Raw genomic sequence first — 21,319 nt, forward strand, 5'->3', positions numbered from 1 at the left:
GCGAAATAGGTGAGTAAAATCACCTTGTCACTGCACTGACAGGGGGACTGGGAGCCTTAATAAATGTTTGTATTCCTGATAATATAGTGTTACTTTAAAGGAATAAACTAAAAAAAGACACTTGTCCTTTATAGGTTCACGTACTGAAGAGTAGTTGGTAAGTAAGTCCCGGGGTTCAGTGCTAGTAAATCTGTCCATATTAAGTGTAATAACGTTTCTGTCTTATGAAGCTAAGTTGTAACCGTTTCAGCAAAAAAGGGGAAAAATCAGTTTAGGCGATAATCCCCTTTAGATAGACCAGCAGCTACTGTAAGCACCAATTTCCCGAACTCCCAAACTGCACGGATTCACCAACTCTCGAACAGCAGACAAACGAACCCTGGAAGCAGCCGAACAGGAAAAGCAATACGAACAGCTTACACTCCTGGTAGTCGGCATACAGTCAAATTCCCCCCCAAGAATGAGACAACACTTCAGCTTCAGGGTTAAGCAGGAACTCAGGACTGGCTCATCCAGCCTGGCTTTTATTTCCAACTCACACATACGGGCCACACCCAGGGGGAGGCATAAAAGAACCAATGACATAGATGTTACATCCCACACATCCCCTCCCCTTAGTGTGACACATAATCCCATTATGCATACAGTTTAAAATATACTTTTACACAACTTTCATAACTTTGAAACCATACATCGCATCCACATAAAAATCACATATTCAGACTCAGCATACTTTAAACATAAACACTCTCAAAAATCATACCAATCCCTTCAGTAAATAAAAAGTTACACGGAAGTCCTTTTATGACCGACCGCAAGCACCTTTTCTTGCCCAAAATAGTTCCATGGATTTGGGCTGTGCGGTCGGTCCCTTCCTGGTATAAAAACGACTAAGTCCCGTTCGAAGTGTGTTCGGTACTTCGACTTTAGTCGAAGTGTCGAAGTGCAGTCGATTGTACGGGTCGGCGGTGTTCGAGTTAAAATGGCCGCCGCCACGTGGTCCTTTGTCCGATGCCGGTCACTTCGACGACTTCGACAACTTCGGTAACTTCGGTAACTTCGGCAACTTCGGCAACTTCGGCTGCATCCAAAGTGCCCTCTAGTAAGTGCCAATCCTTCTCCCATAATAATTAAAGGGGCGAACACTGTGTTTAAAGGGCTCAATCTCCCAGGGCCATAATCACTGGGCAGGAGGCTAGCAACCAGGCTTCTCCAGTTCACAGTGGCGAAGTTGGTTTCGCCACAATTCTCCCCTTTACCAATTAGACTAACAGGGTACCTGACCTCCTGCCGGTCAGTGCCCTGGTTAGTCCAGCAACCCACCCACAAAACAGAAACAGCAGAGCAGCCCACCCACAATAAACAGTTACTACACCTGGGTGAGGGAGAATCTTGTCCAGGTTCAGGTGCCTCACCACGGCTGTGTGGGGGACTGGTAGGCTGCCTTGGTGGGTTGCTGAGGGGGCAGAGACCAGCGGTACTCTGTCCTGTTGCCAGCACTACCACGGGAGTAGTCTGGTGGGAGCCTGGTTGCTGGAGACCGACTGTCTCCCCTTTGGATATATTGCTCTGTGGCTGGGGGACAGGACCGACCGTCCCTACCCCTGGTGTTGTAAGTGCAGAGACTACGGTCCCATCTGCACAGATGTGGGGCTTAAGATCTCCCCTTGGTGGGTTAGGCTGCCGCTGGAGAGAGGGTGTAACAAGCTCCTCTCTCTGCCATTCTCTCTGCTGGTGGAAAGGGAGACCAGCTGTCTCCCCTTGCATTCTCTTGTCCTGCTGCTGGGGTGCGAGACTGACTGTCTCTGCTCCCTGCAGGACACACTGCCGCTGGGGAGGAAGGACGGCACCTTCTGCTCCCTGGGTTACACACTGCTGCTGGGGAGGATGGACGACACCATCAGCTCCCTGGGGTACACACTGCCGCTGGGGAGGATGGACGACACCATCAGCTCCCTGGGGTACACACTGCCGCTGGGGAGGATGGACTGCACCTTCTGCTCCCTGGGTTACACACTGCCGCTGGGGAGGATGGACGACACCATCAGCTCCCTGGGGTACACACTGCCGCTGGGGAGGAAGGACTGCACCTTCTGCTCCCTGGGACACACACTGCCGCTGGGGAGGACGGACGACACCATCAGCTCCCTGGGGTACACACTGCCGCTGGGGAGGAAGGATGGCACCTTCTGCTCCCTGGGCTACACACTGCCGCTGGGGAGGATGGACGACACCATCAGCTCCCTGGGGTACACACTGCCGCTGGGGAGGGAGGACGCTGCTCTCCTCTCCCTTCACTTCACACTGCCTTCTTGGCATATCACTTTGCTGCTGGGGGGCAGGAACAACTACCTCTGCCCCCTGTAACTCAGCCTGCCGCTGGGGAGGGAGGACTGCAAACCCCCTGGCCCGTTCTGATTCCCACGGCAAGTACTCTCGCACTGCTTTCTTCACACGCTGCACTATATCCTCTGAGAGGTTGGGTCCGCATAAAGCCAGCACTCTGTCGTACGCCTCTTGAGTGTAGCTGGGTGCCATGCTTGCTCTGCTGCAGTTGGTTCCTTGTAGATAGGGCGCTGTACGGGTACTGGCGTTGCCCTCACTTTGTAATCCAGGAGTGGTGTTGTCTGTAGCTGTCCCTCTGGTTGTAGGAACGATCCCGCCGCTTGCCACCAATTGTAACGGACCGTTTCAGCAAAAAAGGGGAAAAATCCGTTTAGGCGATAATCCCCTTTAGATAGACCAGCAGCTACTGTAAGCACCAATTTCCCGAACTCCCAAACTGCACGGATTCACCAACTCTCGAACAGCAGAAACACGAACACTGGAAGCAGCCGAACAGGAAAAGCAATACGAACAGCTTACACTCCTGGCAGTCGGCATACAGTCAAATTCCCCCCCAAGAATGAGACAACACTTCAGCTTCAGGGTTAAGCAGGAACTCAGGACTGGCTCATCCAGCCTGGCTTTTATTTCCAACTCACACATACGGGCCACACCCAGGGGGAGGCATAAAAGAACCAATGACATAGATGTTACATCCCACACATCCCCTCCCCTTAGTGTGACACATAATCCCATTATGCATACAGTTTAAAATATACTTTTACACAACTTTCATAACTTTGAAACCATACATCGCATCCACATATTCAGACTCAGCATACTTTAAACATAAACACTCTCAAAAATCATACCAATCCCTTCAGTAAATAAAAAGTTACACGGAAGTCCTTTTATGACCCTTCCTGGTATAAAAACGGTATAAAAACGACTAAGTCCCGTTCGAAGTGTGTTCGGTACTTCGACTTTAGTCGAAGTGTCGAAGTGCAGTCGATGGTACGGGTCGGCGGTGTTCGAGTTAAAATGGCCGCCGCCACGTGGTCCTTTGTCCGATGCCGGTCACTTCGACAACTTCGGTAACTTCGACACTTCGGCAACTTCGGCACTTCGGCTGCATCCGAAGTGCCCTCTAGTAAGTGCCAATCCTTCTCCCATAATAATTAAAGGGGCGAACACTGTGTTTAAAGGGCCCAATCTCCCAGGGCCATAATCACGGGCAGGAGGCTAGCAACCAGGCTTCTCCAGTTCACAGTGGCGAAGTTGGTTTCGCCACATAAGTGATCCGTCCTTAACCCCTTAACGACGTTAGGGCGTACTATGCCAACCTGCATTAAGTGATCCTAAATGCCGTGAGGGCAGCATAGTGCGTCCTAATGATTGTGAGCTCCCCAGCCTCCATTTACTTACCTGGACCAGCGATCTACAGCGATCTCAGTCCGGGGGATTGCCTCACGTGCTAGGCAGTCCCCCTGATTCCTTTTCAGCCCTCCAGGGGCATGTGATCGCAATGGCAATCTATGGGACTGCCTTAGTAAAAATAAAGTACAGTAACAGAATAAAATAATATTAGTGTTGCTACAATCACCAGTGTTTGGTCACCCCCAAAACACTTAATCAAAACCAGTGCAAATACATAAATGTAGGTGAGAGCACACACATAAATCAGTGTTATGTTACCACTTCAGGCTTCTGTACACATAAAATCAATAGCTAGATATTTGTTATAAAATAATAAATAATAAATAATAACAGATCATAGCATAAAATGTAACAGAATATACAATCTTTAGAAAACCAATTGGTCAAACTCACATGGTGCTGAGCCTATTATTAGCAGGCTCAGACTTTCAGGCTCTTCAGTATATGTGACCTCCTGAATTCTGCTTACACGTCCTCCTCTCCCATAAGGATACAATCTCCAATCTTGGGTAGGTATAAAAACGTTTTATTGGGCAACAAATATATATTAGGAGGTAAAACACAATATACTAAATAATAATAAAACCGTAAAAGGCACAACACGTTTCGACTAAAATCAGTCTTTATCAAGTGCATACTGTTCTTCCCTTCTATTAAACGCCGGTCCGGTCATTTGCCGCGTGTATTCCGGTTCCACTTCCGGGTACGTAGGTTCATATGACGTCATATCCGCCTTCTACCTTCCGGCGCTCGGCAAGAATGTCGGTCCATGTAGCGTCTCTATTTGATGACGTTTTAATGTTATACATCCACCTTAACTGTGGGCAACAGGCTGGAATAATGCCTTTGTTAATATTGTCCATATTGTTCACGATAAAAAGATGGGATTAATAGTTATTAATATAGAAACTGTATACATTGCTGACACTTAGGTCCTAACAGCATATATTAAAGCAAACTCATAGAACAGGTGAGGAAAAGGAAATGTAGGTGATTCTTTACATATTGCTCCACAAAGAAGACTTAGCAATACACCCATAGGGCTTGATATCCCTTGCTGGACTAGATAAGAACAAGATATATCTAGTAAAGGATGTGTATTAAAAAATCTAAAAAGGAAGAGTAAAGTTAATAAATATTAATTAATAAAAAAGAAAAAAGTTTTAAATAATAAATCTTCTTTAAAAATACATGTATATAAATACAAAAAAAAAATTGATTGGTTAGTGTTCTGGCAGTCCCCCTATTGTCTGAAAAGTAAAAAAAAAAAAGTTAAAACCACAAATTACAATAATATATTAAACATGTATTATACATGTATAATATATTAGAAGTTAATTAAATCATCTGATTAGCATATTATGCATATATAATACATCATTTAATTGTTACTGTATTAATGGTATTAATAGGAGACCCAAGCCCCTCCCACGACTACAGGCCCCGCCTTAAATTTGTGGTCGGGGCAATATTGCCGTAATGGTTAGATTACACATAATTACTAATAAACATCATAGTTAATAACACTAGTCGGTTTCGGTGTGCCAGAACCGACAATGCAGTAGGCCTGTAATAAAGAGGGCAAAAAGAAGTGTACCATACAAAAATATATTCGTTCTACAATACCTCAAAAATACTTGGATAAGTCACAAAATGCCTGACGAATCCCCAACTGGTTCTGGTATATATAATGTATAAGTGGAGGATTTCCAGTGTCCCATTGCCTTGATGATATGTCCATGAAAGTGATGGTAGGAAGCAAATAATGGTGCCCCTATGCGGAAAGAGTGGCCTGAGTAGTGAGTTGACTTAAGGCCAAGTCTTTGACAAAAGCATACGAAAATAAAGTATAAATTTGGCAGTAGTGATTGTGTAACCGTGTCATTCTAGTATTGGTTGGTGTGGTTGTTTGTGAATGGTGCTGAAATATTTATTCAAACCTTAACTGGGCACCCTTTGTTACAAGTAGGGTAGAAGGGTATGTCGAGCGGGCGTCCCATCTGGCTGGTTTAGAGTGGGGAAGTGAAAGGATGTAGTGATCTATAGATTTATGGATATTTAAATGTAATCTGTGGAAGTAGATTAATAGAGGTGAACTTTCTTGGTCGTAGGAATCCATAAAAGGCTAGGTATATGGCGGTTTTAATTACTATATTGGTGACAGGTTCGAAAGGTGACGTGACGAATAAATCAAATATTGATTGGAAAAGTTTGCTATGGAATGGATAGTCTCCTAGAGGGTAATGTTGTGTCAGATTTTGGATTCCTTTTAGTAAGGTTTAATTTGGTGAGATGACAGAACACCTGTTTTGTTAAGGTGTTGTATCAGCATGTGATGTTGTAGGTTAGGTAGAGTTTGATAGTGTTAAATGATAATGTTTTAACTTAAGGTGGCAATTGGTTTTGATGAAAAGCCCTATCATATGAATCCTAGTGTTAACCGCGAGTCGTAGATGGGTAAGATTCTGTGCGTGTGATAATAAAAAATGTAACCCTTTAGTATGTCTCGGAAAAGAGTAGCCGGATGGGAAGCGGTGGGCAGAGTATCATGGAATGCCCGCAAGTGGAGACGAGACAGGTTACCCCCGGAATGTGAATATAAGTGTGGAAAACTGATAATTGGCCGCCACCCAAGTGAGTCTCCTCAAAACCTCATAATGACGAAAATGATGCCAGTCTTTGTTTACCTTGTGGCCGGCAGCTAGGTTGTCTGAGAATCATCTGACCAAGTGACCTGCCCAGCCAGGACCCCAGACAATTGCTGCCACCACTATTGGGTAAAGCTCGAATAAGGCAAATGGTTTGGAAAACCTGTTAGGGACTTGACTTCATTAGACCCAGGACCCCAGAGCAATTGATTGTCACAGATGGCTGCGAAACCCGATTTGGTCGCAGCATCTGTCCAAAGTGTCGGGGACTTGTCAGAGAATAAACCTTGCTTCCCCTACCATGTCGTGAGAAGAGTGAGCCACATCCCGTCACTTGTGGTCTAACGTGATGCGGGTATTGTCTGAGGGAAGGTCAACAAACAGAGTAGTTGGGAAATAAATTATCTACCTTGCGGGATGATCCTCATGGCAAAATTGAGCGAAACAAGCATAGACTTCAGTTCTTTATGGGTGCAAGAACCTAATTGTAAGTAGAGGTCAATGCTTGAGAGGATGTGCTCAATTTTACTACGAAAGAGACAGGACTGCATGTTGACCGAGTCTAGTTAAATACACAGAAAAATGTATTACCGTGTCTGGACTTTCTGTCTTTTTAGGGGAGACCGGACTACCCAGGGATTCAAAAAGACCGATTGCTGCTGTGAGACTGCGAGGGGGTTGGAAGTGGTCTTCAATTTTGTGGAAATCGTCTAAATAGTGTATAACAGTCAGGCATCTGCACACATCAAGTAGCAATCAGCACAAGGTTTCCGCAAAATATCGAATATCTTGGTGCTACCTTGGAACTGAGCATACGCCGGGAGAAAATAATATAAACCCTGCCACTTAATCCCGTGCAGATGCCAACGTGAGGGGTGAATAGGAAATAGTTTGAACGCATATGACAAAATTAGATGTATTGAGCCATGCACCCGCCCCAGCTTTAAGAATGGCGCAGATGGAATTGTCAATCGTGGAACATTGCTGCTGATTGGTCATTGATGTCACGGGTGGAGGTCCGGTGCCCGGGACTCAGACACTGTCCGGGCGGCGGTGCGAGGACCGTGACCCTGAATCAGCTTCAGCGGATACCAGGAATTAGGAGCAAGAGCTAAGCAGACCTCCCAGAGCTGAATAGGGAGGGTCTGCAGCAGGTTTGTATCCACTACAGAAACAAGGCAAGGCTACATTTATGGGCACATCTACTGACCCAGCCAACATGGTGGATGCCACGAGGCAACCTGACAATGCAGCAGTAATGGCAGACATCGAGATCAGACTGGACAGAGCCTTCGCAACATTCTTGCGCAACCTGGAGGAGAAAATGCAGCTCTCTGCCCAACAGCAAGTAAACGAATGCTCTCCCCCACCGCCGCCGCTAACCAAACGACGGACGCATGCAGTCCCAACACGGATGAAGGGCCCAAAATGGCGGGATGTCCCCATCGCACTGGCGAAGACCAGCCACTCAACGCAGCCTGGGAATGCTGTAGCACTAGGAGCCACCGCGGTGACCCACTGCACCGGTGCAGGGACGAAACGGATACTCACCCCTCCAGGTACTACCGCTCCAATGCCCACAGCTATGCCAGCTTCCCGCCACTCTTCTGGGCCGGGGTCCCTCCTGGAACGCACACCAGGTAGCCGTCCATACACCCTAGGGGGCACCGGAGTAACAGGACCCCTAGGGGCAAGAGGTACAGCCACGGGCAGTAGGCAGGCCAATGGACACAGGGCCCTAGCCCCCTTTCAAGCCCGGAGCCATGGTCGTGGGAGACAGCGTCTGGAAGGCCTTCTACACTTGCACAGCACATATAACGGCTGGCCGGAGGGGATGCAAGACAATCCAGAGATGGACCACTACGCCCATGCCTGGACTGTCAGGGGCATAGGGTGAGCTGATCAGCAGACACCCAGAGCGGCACCGCGACAAGCTCCTAACCCTAGTGTTGAGAGAAGAGAAGACCTGTGTGCCATGTGTTTCCTTTATGTTTCCATTGTGCTTCTCTTTGCCTCTCGTTCTTATTATATGTCTGCGAGAACATGACAGGTGACTTTCCGTAATCCTTAGACCTGATGCCTATATACATATGTTGCACCTTAAATGATAAACGTGCTGCCTGTGTGGCTAGCGGTGTTTCCCACGTTCTCTGACCTGGCTGTCAACCCCAAAATATTTAACCCAGTCTGCCGCCTGGCCATCCAATACACCATAATCTATATGCAACTAAAAATATATAAAATATGGCGTATACTGCGCCCAAGGGTAATACGTACATACACCTCTGAGGGGAGAGTTGGTAAAATACCTCGGAATAATAAAACAGAGGAAAATAATAGTGCAATACAGTTTATAACAGTGCAAATAGGCCGCCATTAGCGAGACTGAGAGAGTCACACCGGAAATAGATGCTTGACCTGGAGGAGGAAGGAGTAGCTGCTTCCGGTGTTTGTTCCATGTGGACAGAAACTGTTATTGGACAAAACAGCTTTAATTAATAGAATCTGAATGGCTCTTCATTAAACCAAAGGTGGGGATAGTACCACCCATGCTGTGATTACTAGAGCAGGTCTTGCTCTACAAATTGTAAGTACAATACTTTTATTTAACTATCCTGGATTTACAGTACTTACTACACTATCAGAGTGTCTCTCTCTTTTATTTTTCATCTTCTCATCTGGAGGATCAAAATCATCTGTACCAGCTTGTATCCTTAGACGGGGATTATACCGTCCACGCTGAACAAAGTAGAGCTCTTTTATAGCGCTACCCTATGTGAGTGATTTTCCTATAGTTACCCAGCACAAATATTTGCACTGTTATAAACTGTATTGCACTATTATTTTCCTCTGTTTTATTATTCCGAGGTATTTTACCAACTCTCCCCTCAGAGGTGTATGTACGTATTACCCTTGGGCGCAGTATACGCCATATTTTATATATTTTTTGTTTCACTAATATACAAGGTTTTTGGGAATACTTGTATTGTATACAGCAGCCCTCACTGATTCACCACGTTATAGCGAGCGCCTATATACTCTGTTTTTTCCTATATGCAACTAACCTGTAACGGGAAGGATGGCTAGACAGACCTAACTACACTTACCCAACAAAAACCTACACGCACACATGCCCTCTACATCTTGTTACCCAAATCTTCAACTTGTAACGTGTTAGATGGTTTAAGCTTGATAAAAATATAAAAATGTGCAATGTTCTTTGATGCCACTGTTTCACTGAAATGCCATAGATTAAGGATAACCTTTTGCATTAACACACTTCACCTAATATCTAGATAACCTCACCTACCAGGAATGTTGATATTGTAATCGGATTGTAGATACATCTCACAAGTTTGTTTATAAACCTGTTATTATACCCTTATGAAAATTAGGCTAACTCAATGCCTTATACCATGTAAGCTATGTATCCTGACTTGTTAAATGCTATTGTGGCATGACAAGCTGTATGTAATCACCTGCACTACAAAAATAAAGAATTAAAAAAAAAAGACTAGAACAGGCACCAAACAAGAAAACAAGACAGAACTAATAGAACCCAGAACCAGAGAAGGATAGGAAGCTAAACCCAGAACATGTACACAAGACATGAGGGAAACATGAACATAACATGGGCATGACTGGACAGGACTGTACATGGACTGGGTATACAAACTAAAACAAGACAAGATAACATAGGCAAAACAAGAGGAGAAATAACTAAGTACTACATATGAAAATCATGGGGATTTAGTCACATTATATGATCATACATTGCATAAGACTGCCAACAATGCCAATGTACCCCATATCTGGCAGGTCCTACTCTGCCTAATGTATGCTAAAACAACCAAAGAAGACATATATAGCACTTACCTGCAAGAAAGGGCAGATACTTGAAACACTGCTGCAGGTCCAGGCTGAAACAAAAGGAATGATGGAAAACAAACATTTAAATGAATCCAAGAGACTGGGAAATCCAGGGACGGACTATAGGAATGAACCCAGAAATCCCAGCATAAAGAAAACCAGACATCGAATAGAAAACCAAAAAAACAAGAAAAACTAAACAAGAATTGTAACAAGAGTACTGGATACCACAAGCCAAAGCCAGACATCTCCACAGAACAGAGCAGGATGTGACAATTGATCAATCTGTGTTTATTTGAAGAATTACCAGTGACTAAACAAATAGAGTTTGTCCCCCAAGAAGTAAAAGGAGGGTACCTAAAAGGCCCCAAAACAATTCCCTTTACCAACTAAGCCTTATCAAATTATTGCATACCAGCGTATCAGATGGCAAGTGTATGGTACTATCGTGAAACCCTTGCAATAACCAATCAAAGCGAAAGTTAACCGATTGTTGTGAGGGTTGGTACCATTACTAGTTCAGAAAAAACACATAACATTAATACCTGTAAGGTAGGTTTTAGGGAACATTTTATTTGGGCCCCTAGGCTAGGTATGAGTCTGGAAGCAGTAGGAACCAACGTGCAATAACCTGCAAGTACAGAAACTGCAAGTACCTTCCTTGAAATTATTGCATGTTTGGAACTTGCCCCCCCAAAATAATTTACCTACCCAGCTTAACTTTAACTACCTTATTAGATTTTGCAGGTGTGCAAAACTGCACAAGCCGGAATCCTGAGGCCTGCAAAGTGTCGGCAGAATAACTCCATTTCTAGTCTACTCCAATCCATACTGAAGTTAAACCGAGTCAGAGCTGCGGCCACTTTTGCTGAAAATGAACGGTGGTAATCATAGAAGGCCGTACCACCATACTTGTGCCCCAGATCCCCAGCTTGTGCATATACACATTCAGTTCCTCTTGTTTCTTGGGATAGACAGAGCAATACCCATCTCTATATTTGGAAACCTGAGACATACTGAAACATATAATTACCATTATATGTAAAACCAAACTGGTACTGGCAGACTAGCTATTGCCAAGCGGCGAAAAATTCCAATAAAAAGGTGACAGGTGAGGCCCTGCTAGTTGCCAAGTGGCTTGAGAGGCTCTAACTATGCGTTGGCCCAAGGGTATTTTTGAGACCACTGAACGTTGTGGTGGGGTGTCTGTAACAATACCTTACCTTTCCTCCTCGGACCCGCACAGCACGGCATCCTTTTCCGGTGAGCGGCACAGCTCTTCTGACGCCGGCCGCTCACACCGCTCACTTCTTTATAATACGGCGCTTGCGCGCCGTAGCCGGCAAGTAAATGCTGACATAATACACATGCGGCCATGCCCCCGGACCTTTTGGAGGCATGATTTTAAAGCAATAAACCCCACACTATATAAGGGTGTCCCTGTCAGTTGTAAGGCGCCCTAGTGTGGTTCCTGTTAGTTCCTCTAGTTCTGATAATCTTCTTAAGTGTTTGTTTCCTGGTAATTGACTTTGGCTTTCCATATTGACTATTCTGCTCTCTGGTTCCCCGTACTCTGGCTAGGTTATATCGTTTATCCGTCTTCTGTTCTCCCTTAATCTCTGGCTATCACTTTGACTACTCTAAAACGTTAGTCCGGCCACTCTAAGGTCCGGTATACGTTCTTCTCTGGGTTACACTCTGTGAGAAGGGGTCACTATCGTGACAGTGTCGGCCTCTCGGTGACAATTAAAGCAGAAGATAGTATGGGAGTGACAGGTGAGGCTCTCTCTATGCAACCATGCAAGGCAGATAACTATGCTTTGGACCGATGGGCGTATACCTCGGAGTATGAGGATGGGTGTTGGCCTCGTGGGACCACTAGAGTATGGCATAGAGGCTCAACAATATACACTATTGGACACCTGGATTTCTAAGAGCCAGTAAACACAGAGCAATACACATGCCTATATTTGGGAACCTGAGACATACTGAAATATAAAATTTCCATTAGTGTAAAACACAACTGGCAGTCTAGCTATTGCCAAGCAGTGAAAAATTCCACTAAAAAGGGGTGACAGGTGAGGCCCTGCTAGTTGCCAGGTGGCTTGAGGGATTTTGTGAGAAGGGGTCACTATCGTGACATTACACTAGGGCCATGGACCCTGCAGGTGTTAACCCTCTTGGGCCAGTACCTGACAATCAGTTTGAGGAACTGGATCATCGTATGGACCAGATCGCTCTTGCCGTACAAACCTTGCTAATCCGTACTGCTCATATCCAACCGGAGGAGCAAATCCCTACCCAGAGACCTCAGGAACACCCTATGGAAATGGTTACTGCAAGCACTTCCAATCAGGCTACGTCCCCTCTTCGATATGGGGGTGATCCTAAGGGATGTCGAGGTTTCTTGAACCAAGTCAGCATTTATTTTGAACTCCATCCAAGAGCATATCCTACTGACAGGGCTAAAATTGGCTATATAATCACCCTATTAATAGATCGAGCATTAGTCTGGGCTAATCCCTTGTGGGAAAACGACAACCCGATAGTTTTTAACTATGCTGAATTTGTCGTAGCTTTTAGGAGAACCTTTGACCCCCCAGGGAGAAGGACTAACGCTGCCAAAACTCTGTTACGTTTGAGACAAGGCCCACGTCCCCTAGTTGACTATGCTCTGGAATTCCGTACTCTTGCTGCTGAGGTTAGATGGAACGAACAAGCGTTTGTAGATGTATTCATGAATGGATGGATTGTCTGACAAACTCTTAAATGTAGTAGCTACCAGAGATTTACCTAATACTCTGGAAGAATTAATCACTTATCTTGCTCATATTGACGAATGACTCCGGCATCGGCAAAACACTAGGGAAAGACCTTGAAGGGTGCCGGAACGCCTAGCCTTGACATATCCCTCGTCTGAGACAACAGCGGTTACTCCTCCAGAGCCAATGCAATTGGGAGTTACGCGATTGTCTGAGACAGAGAAACAATACCGTAGAAGGGAGGGGTTATGCTCGTATTGTGCCAAAAAGGACATTCCCACTTAACATGTCCTAACCGGACAGAAAACTCCTGCACCTAAGCCCTCAAGGAGGACAGGCGTTGGGTGTTATGTGTATGTCCTCCTTCAATGATAAGAAAGATCTTAGGCTTCTTCTACCTGTGACTATAGAATGGGAAAGAAAAAAGGTATCAACCATTGCTTTAATAGATACTCGGGCAGCCGAGAATTTTGTGGATCAGGAATTCGGTCAAAAACATGCTCTCCAATTTCAAAATAGATCCGCACCCTTGGCCGTTGAGGCCATAGATGGTAGACCACTATCGGTACCTCTGATCACTCAAGAAACAATTCCACTGGTATTGTCCGTAGGTTTCCTTCATAAGGAGGTTATAACCCTGCAACAAATCACTTCTCCCATCTTTCCTGTTATTCTTGGCTTCCCTTGGCTCACCCAGCATAATCCTTCAATAGACTGGGAAAGAAAAGAAATTCTAAAATGGGGAGATTCTTGTCTCAGAAAGTGTATTACCCCAATCAAACCAGTAGGTCTGATTAATATACCTACTATGGAACCTTTGACCGCCCAGATACCCAAACAATATTTAGATCTAAAAGCTGTCTTTGAACCACGAGAAGCAGAAAAATTACCTCCTCACCGTGCATACGACTGCGCCATCGACTTGTTACCCGGCACTATATCCCCTAGAGGCACTGTATATCCCCTTTCTATGGCTGAGAAAAGGTATTAGAAGAGTACATTACAGAAAATCTAAGAAAAGGGTTTATTACTAAATCTTTATCTCCAGCGGGCGCTGGTTTTTTCTTTGTTTCCAAAAAGGAGGGAGATTTAAGACCCTGTATTGATTATAGGGGATTAAATAAGATAACTATACGGAACGCTTATCCTATACCATTAGTTACTGAACTCTTCGACAGGTTGAAAGGAGCAACTGTCTTTTCTAAATTGGACTTGAATGGAAGACTGCCTTTAATACTTGCTATGGTCACTACGAGTACCGGGTTATGCCCTTCGGGTTATGTAATGCCCCTGCAGTCTTCCAAGACTTCATTAATGATGTTTAAAGAGATTATTTACAGATGTTTGTAATAGTCTATTTGGAGATATATTGATCTACTCTAAAAACATGAAAGAACACCATAAACACGTCAGGTTGGTTCTTTCTAAATTATAAAAAATGGACTCTACTGTAAGCTGGAGAAATGCTTGTTTCACAAAGACGAAGTGCTTTTTTCTAGGTTACATCATATAAGGAACTGATTTTCAAATGGAACCAAAAAAGCTGGAAGACATTCAGCAATGGCCCTTGCCCGTTGTACTTAAAGCCATCCAACACTTCCTGGGGTTTGCTAATTATTACCGGAAATTTATTAAGGGGTTTTCCTATATAACCGCCCCTATTACTGCCATGACAAAAAAAAGAAGGAATCATATGGAATGGGGTCTAGAGGCTAAAAGAGCTTTTGAGAGGTTAAAAGAAGCTTTTTCTTCAGCCCCAGTATTAAGACATCCCAACCCTTCCCGTCCATTTCTACTTGAGGTAGATGCATCAAAAACAGGTAAAGGAGCTGTACTATCTCAAAGACCTTCGGATGATCAACCTCTACACCCCTATGGATTTTTTTCCAAGAAGTTAACGGAAACGGAAAAAAGATATGATATAGGGGATAGAGAATTGTTGACTATTATTTCTGCTCTTAAAGAATGGCGTCACTTGCTTGAAGGGTCACCCGTTCCTATTACCATTCTTACTGACCATAAGAACCTTTCTTATTTCGGGGAAGCAAAAAAAATGTCCGACAGGCAAATCCGGTGGTCCCTATTTCTAACTCGTTTCAATGACATTGTAACATATAGACCTGGATCAAAAAATACTAAAGCTGATGCCCTATCCCGCCAATATGAACATTTATCACCCCCCGAAGATGTATTGTCCTTTATAATCCCTACTGATCACATAGTAGCCACTGTATATGCTAAAATCTCTTCGGGATTGATGGAAGAACTTTCCAAATTCCAGGATCATACTTCATTGACTGTTCCCCGGGGAAAATTGTACGTGCCCTTAGCCTATCGAAATAGAGTCCTATCCCTTGTGCATGATTCCAAATTGGCAGGACATCCAGGAATACATAAAACGGAATTGTTGCTTGAGAAACAATTCTGGTGGCCTTCATACAAAAAGGATGTTCGTGAATTTGTTCTTGCCTTTAGTATCTGTTCCTCGACTAAATCACCCAAAGGCCGTCCTTTTGGTCTTCTCATGCCATTGCCTATTCCAGATACACCCTGGTCGAGTATTGCCCTGGATTTTGTAGTGGACCTGCCTCGTTCTAAGAATCACAGCGTCATATTGACTATTATAGACGGTTTCTCTAAAATGTCCCATCTGGTCCCACTTATCAAATTACCTTCTTCTTCCGAACTGGCTTCTTTGTTTATAAGGGAGGTTGTACGTTTACATGGCATACCCCAAGATATTGTTTCCGACAGCGGTCCGCAATTTGTTTCAGGGTTCCGGAGAGCATTTTGTAAACAATTAGGTATCAACCTTAATCTTTCTTCTTCCTACCATCCCCAATCAAATGGGGTTACGGAAAGGATGAATCAATGTCTAGAACAGTATATCCTGTTTTACTTCAGAACATCAAGATGATTGGGTTGAGTTGCTGCCATAGGCAGAATTTGCCCACAACAATCAGGTGCACAAATCTACTCAACACAGCCCCTTTTTTTTTTTTTTTTATCAATTACGGTTTTAACCCTACTACCTTTCCGAGTTCTTTTTCTTCTACAGGAGTGCCAAGTGTTGACAGCACTGTCCGGGATATAAAGGAGACTTGGTTAGGGGTTAAACATATTTTGATTCAAAAGGCCAAGATTCAAAATATTAATGCGGATAGGCATTGAAGGGCTGCCCCCACATTCGTGGTCGGAGATAGAGTATGGCTGAGTACTCGTAACATAAAACTTAAAGTCCCATCCATGAAGTTTGCACAACGTTTTATAGGACCGTTCCAGGTCATTAAACGCATCAACCCTGTATGTTATAGACTGCGTTTGCCACCTACCATGAAGATTCCTAACTCATTTCATGTTTCCCTTCTCAAGCCTTTAATATGTAATTGTTTTACTCAAAGACCCTCAAAACCTCTTCCTGCTGTAGTTGAGGATCAAAACGAATACGAGGTGAAGTCCATTTTAGATTCCCATGTTTCTAGAGGGAAACTTCAATATCTCTTGGATTGGAAGGGTTACGGCCCCGAAGAGCGTTCATGGGTGGACGCATCTGAGGTTCACGCTCCTCCCCTGGTTCGTTTATTTGAAAGGAGGCGTTCTGCCCGCCCTGAGGGCGGTTCTAGAGGTTGGGGTACTGTAACGATATCTTACCTTTCCTCCTCGGACCCGCGCAGCACGGCATCCTTTTCCGGTGAGCGGCACAGCCCTTCTTACGCCACACGCTCACACAGCTCGTTTCTTTATAATACGGCGCATGCGTGCCGTAGCCGGCAAGTAAATGCCGACATAATACACACGCGACCACGCCCCCGGACCTTTTGGTGGCGTGGTTTTAAAGCAATAAACCCCCCTGTCAGTTGTAAGGCGCCCTAGTGTGGTTCCTGTTGGTTCCTCTACTGCTGATAATCTTCTTGATTGTTTGTTTCCTGGTAATTGACTTTTGGCTTTCCATATTGACTATTCTGCTCTCTGGTTCCCCGTACCTTGGCTAGGTTATATCGTTTATCCGTCTTATGTTCTCCCTTAATCTCTGGCTATCCCTTTGACTACTCTAAAACGTTAGTCCGGCCACTCTAAGGTCCGGTATACGTTCTTCTCTGGGTTACACTCTGTGAGAAGGGGTCACTATCGTGACAGTGTCGGCCTCTCGGTAACAATTAAAGCAGAAGATAGTATGGGAGTGACAGGTGGGGCCCTCTCTATGCAACCATGCAAGGCAGATAACTAAGTTTTGGACCGATGGGCGTATACCTCGGAGTATGAGGATGGGTGTTGGCCTCGTAGGACCACTAGAGTATGGCATAGAGGCTGAAAAATATACACTATTGGACACCTGGATTTCTAAGAGCCAGTAAACACAGAGCAATACACATCCCTATATTTGGGAACCTGAGACATAGTGAAATATAAAATTACCATTAGTGTAAAACCCAACTGGCAGTCTAGCTATTCCCAAGCAGCTAAAAATTCCACTAAAAAGGGGTGACAGGTGAGGCCCTGCTAGTTGCCAGGTGGCTTGATGGATTTTGAGGCCACCAAACGTTGTGGCGGGGTGTTGGCCTCTCGGGGACAATTAAAGCAGAAGATTGTATGGAAGTGACAGTTGAGGCCCTCTCTTTGCAACCATACGATAGACCAATGGGCATATACCTCAGAGTATGAGAATGGGTGTTGGCCTCGCAGGACCATTAGCCTATGGCATAGATGCAGGAAAACAAACTATTTGGACACCTCGATCAATGAAAGCCAGTACTCTCTGCTAATAAGGACTATGAACTTAAGTAATTGTAAATGTCCTACCTGGGAAAGTGAGAATATGACATGATGATTCTCTATAGGAGTAGAGTAAGGAGGGTGGGGATAGTAACGTACAGCAACCTAAATATGAAACCGTAAAATAGTATGTGAGGACGTGGTAAAACATGTGGGCCAGATCATGGACCTAAGTAATAAAGAGTAACCTACCCAGATTTGTAGAAATAAAATAAAATGCAATTTGGCAAAGCTGCCACGAATTGATGAACACCTCGTGATTTGAATCAGGCTGGCCAGATATTGTCACCTAGAAATGACAATCTTGAAGTGTTTGCCAAACAGGAACAATTCCCCTGAATAACATTTCTGAACTGAACCTGCGAGTAGAACATGAATAAGACAAATAGATGTTAACCAAATAGCAGATTTTATTATAAAATGTAAAAATAAACTTCCCCTCTTATCCACAAATTACAACATGCAAAATTCTAATTTAACCCCTTAAAACCGGAGGGCATACTATTACACCCTATTCTAAACGGCTCCGTTTTTTTTTTCACTTACCCGGTCGCCGGCGATCCCACGCTGGCGATGACGGTTGGGGGGACTCCCAGGTAGCCCCCCGCGGCACATCCGTCCTCCTGCAGCCCTCCCGGCCATGTGAGAGTGAGGTCCTTGCGAGGACCTCACAATCACATGGCCGGGTTAGCTGCCTGCTGTATTGCCAGCAGGGGGACTAACTGTAATGACAGTCCCCCTGCTGGCTGGAAATCAAATAAAAGCTAAAGGAAAAAAAAGTGAAATAAGTGTAAATATATATATATATACTTAGATGATATATATATATATATATATGTTATATATATATATCATCTAAGTATATATATATATATATATATATATATATATACATATACACACACACACACACATACACTGTCTAGGTGTATTTTACTATTAATATATATATAATTATATATATATATTGTTAAATTCTTTATTTTTTTGTGCAGTTTCAACAGAGATTTCCACATTGCCACAACGGCTCATGCAGGCATACTTAGTAACATATATTAATACAGTAGCAGCATATATATATACATAGCACTTTTTATATATTAATTGTGTAGTTGTGGTGACATCTATTGTTTCGGGCATATCTAAGACCTGGTGGATTCTGTGAATGTGCCTTCTTGGGGTTTGTCTGTGGACATGTGTTGTCCTATGGGTCTTATGGGTCTGTTTGAGAACCAGCTATGGAGGCGTATGTTGTATGTGTGGTGTGAGGTCCGTGGTGTCTCCCCAACTTGACTGTCCGTCTAGACCCCGGTGTGTGAGGGTGAGCCTTGTCGTGGATGGGGTGCCCTAGGGTGGTATGTGTCCCTCACCAGGGTGCCCTCCTGTCATAATGGATATGTTTTTAACTGTGTCTTCCATGTTCGTGTGGGGAGGTAGGTCAAATGCAGATGCGGTCGTTAGTGAGCCTGGTTGTGAGTATTTGTGCCCCTGGTATAGGGAGCGAGTGCTGCTGTCGATGCGTAAAATCTACTTCGGGGGAGACCTATTCGGACTAGAAAAATTTCAACTTTGATCAACAAAAATTCTATAGGAAGGAGGAACTTGGGTGTTGACCATGTGTAAGTTCTCAAGAAAGCAGAGCGGGTTCATCTTGAGCAGGAGGCCATATCCTGGGGAGTGCATTATCAGCTGTCTCTGGGGTTCTGGGGAGAAACACCCTATTGCAGTGTCCCTCAGGGTATCTTGTGTTGGTGCAGCGGTCGGGTGGGTGCTCCTGGGATAAAGTCAGTCACCGTGGCCGGGTCCAGTCGGGCGAGGTCTGAGCTTTCCCTCCATGGGGGCAACAGTAGGCCTGCTGTGCGCAGTTGAGAGTCCAGTTCAGGGTAGCTCCGAGCTCGGTATGTGGTATCCTGATATGTGAAGGTGATCATGTTCGGTGTCCCCCATTTATACTGGATGCTCTTGTTCCTGAGGTGTTGTAAGAGTGGCTGCATGGTCTTACACCATCCCATGGTGCTTTTAGTTAGGTCCTGAAAGAGGGACAGCGTGGCTCCCTCAAATGTCAGAGAGGTTTTCCCCCGTGCGGCCGCCAGCAGCTGGGCTCTGTCTTGCAGGTTTTGAAAACAGAGGATCAGGTCGGTGTGTGCCATGGCTGGTGCCGTTGCGGGCTTTGGCAGTCTGAATATACCATCTAGTCGCACTGATTTTGCCTGTTTGGGTGGCAATAGATCGGCCAGCAGGTGGCTGATGAAGTGCGGTAGGTCTGTCTGGCCTATTGAGTCCGGGATGCCTCGGATCTTGAGATTATAGCGCCTTTTTTGGTCCTCAAGGGTGTTTATCCGGTTGTTTGATATGCTTTGTTGTGATTGCACCTCAGTTAGTGCTTGTTCTAAGGATGCTATCCTAGTTTCTTGGGAGGTAGTTGAGGCCTCCAGCCTCAGGACCCTGGTCGTGACCCCCTCCACTGCCTCTTTTATACCGGCCATGTCTGCTGCTATGTTGGTTCTGAGCTCTGCCAGCATGCTCTTAAGTATTGTGGCCGTGACAGGGTCTTCTGCAGGGGTATGTGAGGGCCTAGGGTTGGGTGGAGGGGCTTGTGCCATACCTTCTCCGGGGTCTATGGAGAAATCATCGGATGAGAGTGAGTATCTGTCGTCTCCCGCCGCCATCTTGTCCCATGCTGTCTTTTGCGAGCGTCGGAGAAGTTCCCCGATATCGTGGGTGGTCGGGTCTTTATCCGCACGGGTTTTCTTATGCTTGCGTCCCATGGCTAATCCCGGGTCGGGTATGAGCAATTGAGTATATATATATATATATATATATATTAATATCAATTTACACGTAGACTGATACTGATTAAATATATATATATAATTATTGTTATATATATATATATATTTATATATAATATAAAAAAATGTAAATACGTTAAAAAATTAAATGTAAAAAATAATTAAAAATAAATAATTAAAAAATATATAGAAGTGTGTTATTTCGTTCTAACTGTATTGTGATATTAATATATATTTATATCAAAATACACGTAGAACAAAATAATATATATATCTATATACATAAATATATATCACTATATATATATATATATATATATATATATACCTATATATAAATAAAAATATTTTTAAAAAAATTATATATATATATACACATACGAATATATATACATATATTAATTCTACATATATATTTATGTAATATTTTTACATAATTAGGTATCTTAATTAATTACAATTAGCGGGACCTGCCTGACAACCCATGCCGAAAGTATAGGGAATTTAATTTGCTAGCACTATATTTAACCCTATAACTTTCCAAGACACTATAAAACCTGTACATGGGGGGTACTGTTTTACTCGGGAGACTTCGCTGAACACAAATATTAGTGTTTCAAAACAGTAAAATGTATTACAACGATGATATCGCCAGTAAAAGTGACTTTTTTTGCATTTTTCACGCACAAACAGCACTTACACGGACGATATT

General features: G+C 44.2%; 1 protein-coding gene across 1 annotated transcript in view; it reads left to right on the forward strand.

Moving 5' to 3' along the window:
* LOC134614581 (uncharacterized) overlaps nucleotides 1-21,319 on the forward strand; it is a 185,146-nt gene that overhangs the window by 38,927 nt on the left and 124,900 nt on the right. The window lies entirely within an intron of this gene.

The sequence above is a fragment of the Pelobates fuscus genome, chromosome 6 (genome assembly GCF_036172605.1).
Source record: "Pelobates fuscus isolate aPelFus1 chromosome 6, aPelFus1.pri, whole genome shotgun sequence".
NCBI classification, from domain to species: Eukaryota; Metazoa; Chordata; class Amphibia; order Anura; family Pelobatidae; genus Pelobates; species Pelobates fuscus.